Below are 10,247 nucleotides of genomic sequence, written 5' to 3'. Positions count from 1 at the left end.
CTTCTGTGTCCTTCGCGCTGGGAGTTGGAGACTGCAGCTGTTGCTATTCGGCCATCTTGCTCCGCCCCTTACAGAACATTTTTAACTATTAAGTACTCACATTTTATCTCTGATTCATTGTCTGCTTTTGTTCAATCGCTCTTATCAGATGTATGTTTCCTCTTCTCACTGTATTTTATATGTCCCATAATATCCCTTTTATCATTTTGTCTTTCTGAACTGTATTTAGAATACTTTCTTCAGTTCTACCTTCTAAATAAATATATTCTTTTCTTTTAATCTGACTCTGATCAGCTGTTTGGTTTATTCTTCACATTAAAAAAAAAAAAAAGACTTTTTTTTTGAGTCAGAAATTTCTGAAATCCCATTTCTCCCCAAACTACTCCCACCCACACACATATTTTCCCCAAGATAAGTCATTTATCTTTATGTACCACTCTGATCTGATTCTTTATTAGATATAAGGCATATGTGACATTCTAAAATTTTACCAAATTACTTTGTAGTTTGAAACTACTGATATTTGAATTCCACGCCTTCTTCATTGAATTGCTGTTTCATTTTGCAGAAGCACATCCCTTTCTTCTGAAAAAACAAAAATATATTTTGATTTAGTTTTCAATTATTTGTATTTCCAAACTTTATCTCGGGAAACTCCTCAAATTTTGATATTTGCCCTTCAAATTGATCCTCTGTCTTGTGTCTTTCCTCTCAAATATACTTTTTTTCTTTTTGTCTTAATTTTTAAGTGATTTCCAGGCTTTTATCTCATTTTTCATGTTTTTTTAATTAAAAATATTTATTTCAAATTTCTTATAGCTGTTTCATGCTTCTGGATACTTACTTGTTCATAGTAACTTTTCTTGTTTTATAGATTTCTTATCTAAATATTGTTAAGAATAAGTTAAGTAAACGTTTTAAAGCTTTTTCTTGTTCTTGAACTAATCTTTCCCAAGGAGGGTTTTTTTTTTTTTTTTTTTTTTTGCTTCATAAAGAATTTTCTTTTATATTACAGAATTTATCAATGTCTGGACAGTCTCGCTTTTACATTCAATATTTCATAACAAAAAATGAAAAAGTTATGGGAAAAACTGACTAACCAGCAATCTAAGCATGAGAGTAATAAGGTAGGGAAACATCCTTTATTCTGAGGGACTCTGAGATGCCAAACTGCCTTTATTCACAGGTATCTAAGCTACTAAGTCTATCCAGCCTTTCTTCATCATCTCAAGACTCTTGATTCAATTGTCTTATCAAAAATATCCTTTCCCTCACAATTGTTTTTCTCTCTCGTGGCTTCAATATAATATTTCATCTGATACTGTGCATATTAAATACTGGTTGCATACTATATGTATTCTTCCTTCAAGGACAAGATGGTACCCATTCTGTACATAGCTTTTATGTAACCTACCTGCTGTTAGCATCAGTCACACCAACACTGTGCCTATAAGTCTTAAATTCTGGATTTCTCTAGCATTCTGAAAGGATATTCATCCTTCTCTCACCTTTAAAGTCCCCTTTATCTCTATTATTTGCTGTAGCTTTCTCTGATCTCTTTTATAACATTTGTATTTCATCTTCTTGGTGTCTTGAGGAAATTTGTTGAAACATTTTGCCTTTATCAGCTTTCTTTTGTCTTTATTTTGGTTTGTATCTACTTATTCCTTTATTATTACTTAGTTGAATTTTTACTAGAGGAGGGGAAAGCATGTACAGTAAATTATTCTTCTCATCCAAAAAGCTTAGTTTAGTCTTTTTAATGCTTGTATCATATTCCATAAAATGAGTATTTTTAAATTTTATCTAAAACATTTCTTACAGATATATTTCTCATTCTCCATATTTTTCAACTTCAATCGTGTGTGTGCATATGTATGTGTGTGTGTGTGTGTAATTTTACATTATTTCTGTGATATACTATAGGATAATATACCATAAATGAGATTGTTTTGTTACTTACTATCTTCTGTAATGTTCATTTGACAAACCATGAAAAGAGTACTTTAGCAAAATATTTTATCAATTCACATTTCCAACATCAATGTATTGGAGATACATTTACCCACACTATTGCCAACAATGAGTAGTATTGCCCTATGTAATTATTACCAACTTGATATAAATGTATTTAATTATTGCTTAAATTGTTAAAATCATTAAATGGTTAAAAACTGTTATTTAGAATTTTCTTTACCACAAGTGAGATTAAACATCTTTGCACATATTTTCTGGACATGACTTCCTCTTCAGTTAGTTGCCTGTTTGTATCCAATGACAATTTTATTATGAAAATGTTTGTCTTCTTCCAAATAATTGGAGAGATTTTTCAAATAGTTAATGTAATAAATTTTATTTGCCATATATTTTATTGTAAATATTTTCCATTGCTATTGTTTTTCTTATAACTTTTATAAGGTGACTTTTGTACACTAAAGGTATATTCTTAAAATGTATACATATGTCTGGATTCTGGGTACACTGTTAAAGACGAAAAGGTCTCCCATTCATAAGTTTTACAAAAAGTCTGTTTTCTATAGACTACAATTTTATATTTTGGCTTAAAATGTCTTAATTCTTTATTTTTACATTTAATAGTTAATGTATGTAGTCTTACATTTCCTATATTATGTGAACAACAAAATCAATTTTCTTTCTAGTGAGTAGTCATTTATTCTAACAAAACTTATTAATTTTCCTTACTTCCTGTGACTTAAACTGCCCTCCTTGTTACATATTAAGTTTTCATATTTATTCTCTTTGCTGCTTCTGAATTCTGTTAAAACAACCTATTAATTGATTTCTGAGCCATTTATTATATGGTTTTGAATTTAAGGTAATCATTAGTATCAAAAAGCACATCCTTTTTAGTATTTTTTAATTTTTAGAAATGTTCATGAATATTTGAAGATGTTTACCTTTCCATGATCACTACATTAATTTTACCCAGTGCTTTTTAAATTGAATTATGTGAAGAATTGCATTCATTTATATTTACAAACAATACATTCAGAAAGAAAACAACCAGCTCTTAAAGGTCCTCATAAGCATCTCAAGGAGTTTGCACCTTTTCTTGAGGTCAGCGTGTTTAAATGCATTTCTTGAGGTTGAAAATGAAAAGCCTTTGAAAAACAGAAGAAAAGTAGTCATATTTGAAATTACATTACTTTGTTTACAAAGTGAGGAGTGATTGAAACAAAGGAAGGCAAGCTCTGAAACAGGAAGTTCAGTAATGCAGCTGTTACTATCTTCAAGTTAAATATAAAGGGGGTGAATATGGCCTAAATGAGGAACACAGCAGTAAAGATAGATAAGTGGACAGATTTTAAAACTAGTAGGATTTAGTGTTGAGCAAGGAATGAGTGAAGCACTGGGATTTCCAACTTTCATAATTTGTTCACCACATCCAGGGACCAAGGTAATACACTATCTGTACTGAGTGGAACACAATGTAAATACAGAGCACAGAATACTATGTAAATGTACTTATGACACAATTATACTAAATTTAAAAGGCAGTATGCAAATGTCATAAAATAAGTAGGTTTTTAAACAAACGATAAACAGAAAAAATATATCCGAAGCTATCATAACAAAGGAAAAACATTTATATATCTAATTTATTTTACAAAAATAATAAAATGAAACATAACTAAAAGTTGTTCCTTTTTTACTATTGTACATAATAATTATTTTTTAAAAATACCATTGCTTGAGCATTGGCTATGTGCCTTGCACTGTGTTGACTCCCACTAATATTATTTACTTGCCACAAACTTCCTTTTAAGTAGGACTGTTTCTAGTATCCTTTCTATTTATTTTCTCACCAGTTGAGGAAGTTGCTGCTTACAGAGATAAATCACTTGCTGAAAGTCATTTGTTTCCCAGGAAGTGACAGAGCCAGAAATGATTTGGAAACTAACTTTCTTTTTCTTATATCCTTCACTGTATTGTGCTTATATTCAGTACTAACTACTGTCAATTAATAAATGACATCTTTTGGTGCCTCAGAGGAGAGACAGCAATTACAGAAGAACAGAAAATATATCCAGACAAACAACACACAAAACAACCCACAAAAGCACAATACATTATTTGCAAGACCATTACTTTAAAGAACTCTTAACTACTATCATCAACAAAAACAACTGATAGTTGTTGAAGATGCAAGAAAAACTTCTTGGTTATATATTAAAATCTATGGATCTATGCTGATACTCATGTTCTGACTACATCTATCAGTAGCAATAACGCTTGTTTTGGTTATAAAAATTGTAATTAGGAATGTGAATGTCTTCATTTTCAGCCAAGAATACCATTCTTCTTGTATTTGGGGTCATTTGGGTCACTTGGAGAGCTCCAAATATGAGAAATCACTTTCTTTCATTCATGATTCTTTTGTACAAAGTACCATGTGCTGAACCAAGTACCACAGGATATGTCTCAGTATAACTGAGCCTCCAAAGTCCATTCTAATGTTGTACTTGATGACCTCTTTCTCTCTTTTCAATAAATATGGATGAAATCAGTTTTCAGTGTTATTCAGGGAAGCAAACATGCTAAATATAGCAGAGTGTGATGGTAAGGCTGAGAATTTAAGAAAATCATCTAGTTCATGCACATTTACATGAAACAAAGCCTCAGCCTTTCAATTAGAATGAGCTGAAAGCCAATCTTGTGCTGAGTGCTGTCAGCACAATTAGCATTTGTATTTTTAGTAGTAGTCCAGGGCCCATGAATAGTGCCAGCATCACTTAAGATAAACCTGCTAGTCAGATAATCTGTGCTAAAAATAGTTAACCAAAGAAGAGCAATTTCTCTTTTTGACACATAGTCAAGAACCTTCTAATACAGGGTGATGGGTTTTTGGCAGTGAGAGCAATCAGAAAAAAGTGTTCCACAGTGAGAATTCATTCAACTGGGTTCAGCAAGTAGAAGAAAACAAAATGGGTTATTATATTGGAGAGTCAGGCATTGTGGCCAAAGGACTTTGAACTCCACAGAACAGCCCTGTATTTCAATTCCAGCTCTAATTCTTGTTAACCGGATGAGCAAGTTTTAAAACCAATTTTAGACCCAGTTTCCCCAGAAAGTGGGTTAAAAACAGCTACCTCACAGAATTATTGTGAAGAAAATGCTGGCACAGGACCTGCACATAGTACTAATAAGCAATGGCTTCCAACTTCTCTTCATCCTTCTTGCCCTTCCATCATTTCTGTTCATTACCAAGTAATATTATGCCTAAGGTAGGAGAAACCACATTCAAATTATATCAAGGCACCATATACATTGTCACTTTCTTTTGCTCCAGAGGCTGCCTTCTACTTCTTTCTTCTTCAGTGAACACTGCTACACCCTCCCCACCCCCAACACCCCTGTCATTTGCTACCTATGCCACTCATCTGATGGTAATCTACTTGCCCTGTCCCATTCACCATCAGTACTTTTGTTAGATAAGACATTTTGTGATCAGTGGTTCATAGGAAGAAGAGATTCATTTGATGCCTCAGTGCAGTAAACAATTAGGTCAGGGCCTGTAGAAATATTTCCTTAACTCAAAAGCTCTGAAGAATATTGTCCTCCTTGTTCTTAGCCTCTGAAGCAGAGGTGTCCAATCTTTTGGCTTCCCTGGGCTACACTGGAAGAAGAAGAATTGTCTTGGGCCACACATAATATTCACTAACATAAATGATACCTGATGAGCTAAAAAAATTGTAAAATATTCTCATAATGTTTTTTAAAATTTATGAATTTATGTTGGGCCACATTCAAAGCTGTGCATACAGCCCAGGGGCCATGGGTTGGACAAGCTTGCTCTAGAGCTAGAAAGGGTTTGAAGGTCAAGAAGTTTACTAGTACAGTCTCTAGTCAAGTTAGGAGACTGAGAATCTCTCAGTCTGACAGGAAAAAGTGTAGTGCTAATGGCATAATTTTGTGGCTAACAAATGTTGAGCATGAAACATGACTTGGGAAAAGATCTGGAATAGCCATGAAGAGTCAGAAGTTCTAGCCCTCACTCCGCCTATGTTTTATCGGTGTGACCTTGAGCAAAATAGCCGTCTCCAAAGGAAAAATAAAATGTACATTTGGATTCAAATATTCCCAAGAAAATGATTTGTTATAAATAATTTTATTGGGAATTTTATTATAAATAAATTTATTGGGAATTCATTTTATATAAGACACAAACATAGCACTTACAATCACTGTTGTAAGAACTTTATACATATGAACTTCTTTACCATAATAGCTCTATAAAGTAGCTACTATAATTATCAATTTGACATAGGTTATACAGCTTTTAAGAGGTAGAGACAGAGTTAGAAAATATCAGATTAGCTGCAGCTAATCTCTCTTTTTAACCACTATACTTGGTCATACTTAAAAGTAAAATGTTTATATGTTCCTTTATATATGTTTGATATGCATCCTAATCACTGTACTGAAAAGGAATGTATTTTAATGAATTCTTTCACCTACGTACTATGCCGATGTCTGGGGCTGCCACTGACCCTAAGTCGTCAGCAACTCTGATGAGGAACATCCACGATTCTTCTACTGTTCTAGTCATTCATTCATTCTTCTTTTTGGAAATGTGAGAGAAAAATCTAACATTCAGAAATAATTAGCCTGTCTTTTCCAAGCTCGCTAAGGTCAATTTGCAGGTTAATAGTTAAATGCTTTCTTTTAATCACAATCCTCAAGAATAAAACCAATTATTTAAAATGTCTTTGAAGTGACTTCAACAGCAGATGCTTTTCCTTCAAATCAGCTTTTTTTTCTTTTTTTCTAATGCTTTCCATGAATCAGACGTACTATATGGAACTCATCCTTTGAAGTGATATGTTTCATGTCACCAAGAACCAAGAATCAAGAACCAGGCATAGACATGTGGTGGTTTGCATGTCCATTTATTTTTATTTATTTATTTTTAATGTCTATATCTTTTTTGTAGAGATGAGGTCTTTCTATATTTCCAAGCTGGTTTTAAACTCCAGGCCTCAAGCAGTCCTCAAGCAGTCCTCCTTCCTCAGCCTCTAAAAGTGCTTGGGTTATAGGTGTGAGCCACCATGCTGATTGATCCCTATGTAGGACACAAAGGTGTTCTTGTTCTGCTCCTCAAAATGTCTTAAGATATAAGGATGAAAGAGAAGAGAGGGCATAGTGTTATGCAAGGGCCTGTTGCTTGATCTTGTTTCTTCATGAAGCTCTCTGATCCTCAATTTTCTGATTTTAAAATTGGAAATAATGACCCTGAACTCAATGAGTTACTCTGAGGATTAAGAGAGATTGTCTATGTAAATTTCTTAGTGCAGTGTATCTGAAACATAATTCAAAAAATAGTAATTCCTCTTTACTCTTTTCTGTCACCTAAGACTGACCAAGATTTACATATATTCGTGGAAATAATGGAATTCCATGATTTGTGCAGATTCTGCATCCACACCTTAGTTGCTTTAAAAAAAGTTACAATAGCACTAGACTTCTGTGTCTAAAGTCAAGTTAAAATTGTATTGATCAACTAGTATACACTGTGCTATGTACTGAAGAGAATAATAAAATTATGAAACCTAGGTAATGTATAACTTGAAGGACCTAAAAAATCCTGTTGAAAGACAAGGCTACCACTTTCTATCCACTCCCTACAATCTCCTCTCTCTCTCTCTCTCCCTCTCTCCCTCTCTCCCTTTCTCTCTCTCCTCTTTCTCTCTCTCCCTCTCTCCCTCTCCCTCTCTCCCTCTCCCTCTCTCTCTCCCTCTCTCTCTCTCTCTCACACACACACTCCACCAACACAATAGTACCAGAAAGGAATATAAGGTAGTGGAATGGTTGGTCTTGATTATAGTCACTGGCAGGGTTTTTGCAGTGCAAGTGGATTATAAGTTAAGACTTGAAAGGTTGAATTTTGATGGACAAATAGGAGCAGGGAGATTTTTATATTGCAGAAACATCATCAGCTGTACATATGAAGATAAAAATAGACATACTATTGGGATCAAGAGACTAGTCAGAATAAAAGTGGCCAAGACTCATGTCTGAGGCATGGGGTCCAAGGTTTTACAGACATTAAGTCCTAGAAGTTAAGCTGAGAGATTAGGAGTATATGTACTGGAAGACACTGTAGATCCAGTAGCTATTAAATCCACATGGTTTTTCAAGCATTGGAGCCTCAGATCTGGGAATTAATTTGGTAAACCACAAAAACACAACTACTTCATATAAAAAAAAAAGAACTTAATTTTTAGGATTACTTTTGAGTCTCTCCAGCATTTGGGAGTCAGCACATTTATACTCTACTGAGTCATCCACTTGCCCATCCATGACTTCCATTTGTGAAGCTTCTGGGCAAAACACTACTTTGCCAACATTGGTTTGGGAACTATTATTTACAGTCCTGAGCTCAACAGCATCTGAGGAAGAAGGGCCAACTGGGACATGGTCTTTCCAATGTTCTCTGAGGTCAAGGAGTCCCAGTCTTTTCAGTGGAGCAGTAAAAATGATACCCAGGTTTTCCTGCCACTAGGTGTGGGCACTGTATTAATTTCCTAGGACCTCCATAACAAAGTACCCCAAACTGGATGGTTTCAAACGACAGTAATTTATTGACTTGTATTTCTGGAGGCTAGAAGTCTGAAGTCAAGGCGTTGGCAGGGCCATGCTGCCTCTGAGAACTGTAGGGAAGAATCTTTCCTTGCCTGTTTTAACTTCTGATGTTTGCCATCAATCCTTGTTGTTCCTTGATTTGTAGATGCATCTCTCCGCTAACTGCTTCTACGTACATCACAGGGCCATCTCACTTCTGTGTGACTGTCTGTATGCGTCTTATCTCTCACAAGGGCACCATTCATATTGTGCTAAGGGCCCACCCTATATTCCAATAGGACTTCATCTTAATTTGACTACATCTATAAAGACTCTATTTTCAGAAAATATCATATTGACAGGCACCAGGCATTAGGACTCCAACACAGTTTTTTTTGAGTGACGCAATCCAACTCAAAACAGACAATTATCTGAGAGATGGAAATAAGCCTCATGTGGATCAATAGAAACAGCTTTGCCTGAAGCTCAGGCATTTTGGGAACACGCTAATAGTGCTGGAAAATTCCTGAGCCTTGATTCTGTCCTTCCACACTTACTTCTACTTTTTGAGAGCTGAGTTTTAGTTATGAGGTATATTACTTGAATAAAAAAAATGCACAAGATTATGTAGAGATTTGAATTTATACATCCATTTCAAATTCATCACTATGTTTGATTTTCACAACAGAATGTGTAAGTCACAAATTATTATTGCTGACGGTTTAAATAAAACTTGTTTTCCACATGAGTGTCTGAACTAATTGAAAAATGAAATAAAATTCTAAGCAGATCAGCATGTTATTGCCTTATCGCCTAATTATAGTCATCTAAGAATATCATCCAGCTTCTTAACACTGACAGACTTGCCCGCCCCTGGCAATCAGCTCTTCAGTGGGGCCTCTCTAAGGGAAAACCTGGCTCTTTTACAGCTTCTTCCTAAAAAGAAAAGAGAGGTGCTGAACAGAGCACATTCATGTTATTCTCCATAAATTTACCATTCAAATCACACTATTCCAGTTTTTCTGGAGCAGAACAAGTAAAAGGGTAGAAAGAAGCTAGGAATGTTACCCTAATTGTGTTCTCATCACCTGCAAGGAAACATCAACATTTGCAAGGAAACATTTGTTCCCAACATTAATTACCAACTTTTTTTTCAGATGAGAAAAATGAGACTCAATGAAATACGATGATTTACTTAAGCTTTTCAGGCTACCTGCTAATTCTTTAAATTGTTTGATGCACCATCATTGCCTTCTGTTTGTATTATACACATGTTAAGCATAATATGGTCTCTTTATGTTATGCTTGTCATATGGATTCTTTTAAGATATGATTTTTGTACCAGCAACCCCTGCTATCATGTATTTTGGATGATATAATTAATTCTTAGAAATCATGCTTTGCCATATTTTCCCAGTCAAAATGTATCATGTAGGCATCTTAAACTACAGTTGAACTCTGTAGTGCTCAGAATAACTGACTCCAGGGAAAATAAACCCTTTTATTATTTTAAGAACACTTTTACACTGTTGGTGGGATTGTAAACTAGTTCAACCATTATGGAAAACAGTATGGTGATTTCTCAAGGATCTAGAACTAGATGTACCATATGACCCAGCCATCCCACTACTGGGTATATACCCAAAGGATTATAAATTACTCTA

This window comes from Colobus angolensis, unplaced genomic scaffold (assembly GCF_000951035.1).
Source record: "Colobus angolensis palliatus isolate OR3802 unplaced genomic scaffold, Cang.pa_1.0 Scaffold152, whole genome shotgun sequence".
NCBI lineage: Eukaryota > Metazoa > Chordata > Mammalia > Primates > Cercopithecidae > Colobus > Colobus angolensis.
Note: the sequence above shows the minus strand (reverse complement) of the source record.